This window comes from Anabrus simplex, chromosome 5 (assembly GCF_040414725.1).
Source record: "Anabrus simplex isolate iqAnaSimp1 chromosome 5, ASM4041472v1, whole genome shotgun sequence".
NCBI classification, from domain to species: Eukaryota; Metazoa; Arthropoda; class Insecta; order Orthoptera; family Tettigoniidae; genus Anabrus; species Anabrus simplex.
In genome coordinates, this window is record NC_090269.1 from 25016887 (window position 1) to 25021896 (window position 5010).

The following is a 5010-nucleotide window of genomic DNA, read 5'->3' on the forward strand; positions in this document are numbered from 1 at the left end:
TGCGTCGCCGAAAACCTTCAATGTGTTCGTGTGAACTTAAAACTACTAGCAACTAGTAACAATTTTTAGAACATCATAGAAAATTAAACGAACGTGTAAATTGAAAGTGCTGGTATTTCATTCGGATCCGTGTATAAAATGTTAAGAGGAGGAAATTTGAGTCTTGAATTACTTCCAGTTAAGACTATACTAGACCCGTCAATTACTCTTTCCAACCTGACTTCCTTCGATCAGCTCTTGCTTGTTTTCGACGCTATGACTAGGGCTCAGAAGTGACTGTTATAGAATTGTAGCTCGAAACAATAGCCACCAGTATACCTACAGTAATATTTTCTGCACCGGGTACGGAGGTACAGTCAATACTAGCGTAGCACCGGTGGTAAATGTAATAGCCAATACCTCCGTACAGCAAGTATGGGCTGCTTCAAAATACTCCGAGTAGTGAGGCGGAGAAATAATGAGGACGGGTCAGAAAACACTAATTATAACCTCATCTAATATTCATAATACGAAAAATAATGAAAATAACTATTTTAAATACCTTTCAAAGCTTATGTTTGGTATCTGACCGTGTGGCCTAATGGATAAGGCGTCGGACTTCGGATCCGAAGATTGCAGGTTCGAGTCCTGTCACGGTCGTCGAATTTTTTCTTCCCACTTTCTTAATTTGCTTAACGTAAAATCAAGCGATAACTCCATCTGCAACAATATTTTCCTTCAGTGTAGTCTCGTGTTCATGATTTAATATAAAATACCTGTCGGAAATCGCTGCCCACTGTGCTTCACATTCATACAATGGCAAGTGTGATTTTTACGAGTAAGGCAAACGCTACACCAACGAAAAAAGAAAAGGAAAGAAAACAAGTACTTCTTTTAAGTATAATACTGTTACCAGATTTTCTTCTTCTTTTTCTTCTTCTTCTTCTTCTTCTTCTTCTTCTTCTTCTCCTTCCAAATCTGTTTACCCTCCAGGGTCGCTTTTCCCCTCGGACTCTGCGAGGGATCATACCTCTACCGCCTCAAGGGCAGTGTCCTGGAGATTCAGACTCTGGGACGGGGATACATCTGGGGAGAATGACCAGTACCTCGCCCAGGCGGCCTCACCTGCTATGCTGAGCAGGGGCCTTGTGGAGGGATGGGAAGACTGGAAGGGGCAGACAAGGAAGAGGGAAGAAAGCGGCCGTGGCCTTAACTTAGGTACCATCCCGGCATTTGCCTGGATGAGAAGTGGGAAACCACGGAAAACCACTCCCAGGATGGCTGAAGTGGGAATCGATCCCACTTCTACTAAGTTGACCTCCCAAGGCTCAGTGGACCACGTTCCAGCCCTCGTACCACTTTTCAAACCACTTTTGAAATTTCGTGGCAGAGATGGGAATCGAACCCGGGCCTCCGGGAATGGCAGCTAATCACGCTAACCACTATACCACAGAGGCGGACCCTTGTTTTCTTTTTATGTAGTTTAAACATTATTATTATTCAGCAATAGTTTCGGCTGACTGAATAACCCAACAGTTATAAAATATATACTTTAAACTATCTGAATTTTGATGATCTAATAAATGCCCAAAAATGACCTAAATATCTCGAAAAATTACTTAACATGTGCGAGAAAATTACCCTACAATATGAAGGAAAGATATATATAGACCTATATAGACCCAATATAGTAACAATCTGTAATGTCCACTTTTACTTTAACTCATAATGCTGTGCATACAATTATAAACCAAATCGTATGGTGCGACAGGCCCCAAGAGCCTTGGCCTATCAAGCGACCGCTGCTCATCCCGAAGGCCTGCAGATTACGAGGTGTCGTGTGATCGGCACGACGAATTCTCTTGGCCGTTATGCTTGGCTTTCTGGACCGGGGAATACAATAAATGTCATCAAATTAACAACAACAATAATAATAATAATAATAATAATAATAATAATAATAATAATAATAATAATAATAATAATAATAATGTCCGCCCATGTGGTATAGTGGTTAGCGTGATTGTCAGCCAACCCCGGAGGCCCGGATTCGATTCCCAGCTCTGCCATGAAATTTAAAAAGGTCCACGGGGTCCACTCATCCTCGGGAGTACAACTGAGTAGAGGAGGGTTCGATTCCCACCTCAGCCATCCTCGAAGTGGTTTACTCCTTCAAGCAAATGCCGGGTTGGTACCTAACTTAATAATAATAATAATAATTTATTTCTTTCTTAATCTGTTTACCTTCCAGGGTCGGAGGTATACAACTGGGGAGGAGGACCACTACCTTGCCCAGGCGACCTCACCTGCTACGCTTGTGGGGGATTGGGAAGATTGAAAGGGATAGGCAAGGAAGAGGGAACCCTCCTGTACTCACTTGACCTCACGAGGCTGAGTGGACCCCGTTCCAGCCCTCGTACCACCTTTTACATTTCGTGGCAGAGCCGGGAATCGAACCCGCGCCTCCGGGGGTGGCAGCTAATCACACTAACCACTACACCACAGAGGCGGACAATAATAATACTGAAGATGTTTCTACGTGGTTTCCCAATTTTAAACCAGGCAAAACCTCGGGCTGTAGCTTAATTAAAGCCATGGCCACTTCCTTCCCATAACCTTTTCCTATCCTATCGTCGTCATAATACCTATCTGTGGCGGTGCGACCTAAAGCCTAAAGCCAATTGTAAAATAATAATTAATAATAATAATAATAATAATAATAATAAAATAATCTCTCTCTATATATATATATAAAATAAGAGTTTTGTCTGTACATTATTCAGACTTTGAAAATAATGGTATATCTGTATCGGTCATGTCCATAGTAAGAATAATATGCACTTCTTACTTTTCCGTAATGTCTGTCTGTCTGTCTGTCTGTCTGTCTGTCTGTCTGTCTGTCTGTCTGTCTGTCTGTCTGTCTGTCTGTCTGTCTGTCTGTCTGTCTGTCTGTCTGTCTGTCTGTCTGTCTGTCTGTCTGTCTGTCTGTCTGTCTGTACACGCATCAAGAGAAAACGGATGAAGAGAACTTAATGAATATTGGTATGTGAAGTCAGAGGATGAGACACTACAATCTAATCCGGGGCCCCTCAAACGCCCAAAATCTCACGCGTGCAAATCGAGGCGCAGAGACTCCGTGCTCAGTGCATCGGTCCGACTCGGCTCAACTCGGCTTGACTCGGATGGTGTAGTGTGCTGAGAGCGACGAAGCGTTCGGTGATAGACGGCTTGTTTATCAGTGAAATAGGTAAGCGCAAGGCAACAACATAATAATCGAGCAACCTGTTTCGAAGAAAGCAAAGACTTCCGAATGTCCATTTCAATCGAACTGGGAACTTTCGTATTTTTTTGTCAGTCGTGACGATAAAGCCAAATGCTTAATCCGTGGGACAATAATTATGTGGTTAGTTAATTAAAAATATCTATTTTCCAATATAAAGGCTTTGCTCAAATTCTACGAGAATTTGTCGAAGGAGGATTTTCCTAAGCTGCATCGAGAAGCAGCTAAGATTATTTCTATGTTTGATTCCATATGCTATGTTAAAGGTATTTTTTTCCTGTTTTGACTTGTACGAAAACTAATTGCGTGCGAGTAGGCCTATTGTTGATTGTAACTTAAAGAAAGCTCTCAGAATTGCTATCAGCCGATCCCTTGTTCCAGGCATAACTGGTATCATTGCAAAGATTAAGGAAGAGCTAGAGAAGATAAATTGTCTGCTCAAATCAAATTGAAAGAAGAGTGTTTTAACACCAGTAACATTGTCTCATACAACAGTGTCACCGTTCACCGCACATAAATATTTCGCAGTGAGGGGAGAATCAGCGGGGAAGTAGGAGAAGGCGAAGACAGGCCTAACGGGTGAGACAGATGTAGGGAAAGTGGAAGTTTGCACTCTGGTCAACCTAATGAAGTCGTCTCCTGCATCTTGCGCTGTGCAGTGCACGGGCGCATGCATCCTGAGAGGCCCTGATCTAGGCTATAAATCATTTTACTCACGCTGAGTGAAATGCTAGTTTAGGGGAAGGCCTAAAATTTAATTCTCAAATATTTATTAGTGGTCCTATCGATAAATACTACATAACGAAAGTTATATAGAATTAAATTTGATAACACAGGTATACATGAATTCGTATTTTTGTTGCTAAGTCCATATCAACGCCGAGCTACGAGAAAATGGTTTAACAGAATTTTCTGCGTACCGAGTGAAATGAAATGAAATGGCGTAAGTTATGGCTTTTAGTGTCGGGAGTGTCCGAGGACATGTTCGCCTCGCCAGGTGCAGGTCTTCTGATTTGACTCCCGAAGGCGACCTGCTTGTCGTGATGAGGATGAAATGGTGATGAAGACGACACATACACCCAGCCCCCGTGCCAGCGAAATTAACCAACTATAGTTAAATTTCCCGACACTGCCAGGTATCGAACCCGGGACCCCTGTGACCAAAGGCCAGCACGCTAACCATTTAGCCATGGAGCCGGACTGCGTACCGAGTATAACAGCCTGACTGAATATTGGCAAGAAATAGCTGGGGAGTTAGAAAACTCTCTTATCTAGCATGCTATTCCTCTGGTTCATACATTTTCTGATACTGCCGGTACGTAACAGATTGGTTCATCATAGTATTCCAGCTATTCGATGCCTACTCTGGCACGCTGTTTTGAATGAGCAGCGTGCACACTCAAGGCAGAGGGTCGCTTAGTAGTAGTAGTAGTATTACCCGGTTTAGAATTACAATATAGGCCTATACCAAATTATAGCGCCATAATTCACTCAATCACTCAAAATTCAACCCTGAAAAGAGCCATTTCTTAAGAAAAAGCTTCTCCCTCTTCACTTTTATTAACTCTCAACTGGTAGGGCGAGGTCAAAATTACCGTTACATTTTTTAAATCATGGTGTTTCATTGTTGAAAACAGTCAGATACTTGACCCTTCGTGTACTCTATCTCCAGTCTTCTAATAAGCGTTTGATGAAGTGTACATTTCATTTTATTTCTGTAAAGTTATGATTTTATTAATTATATGAAGTAG

At 42.1% G+C, this 5010-nt stretch overlaps 1 non-coding gene across 1 annotated transcript; it reads left to right on the forward strand.

Moving 5' to 3' along the window:
• The first annotated feature begins 566 nt into the window (after positions 1-566).
• Positions 567-639, forward strand: TRNAR-UCG (transfer RNA arginine (anticodon UCG)). The gene has a single exon. It is a non-coding gene; the product is annotated as a tRNA-Arg (tRNA).
• The last annotated feature ends 4371 nt before the right edge of the window (positions 640-5010 follow it).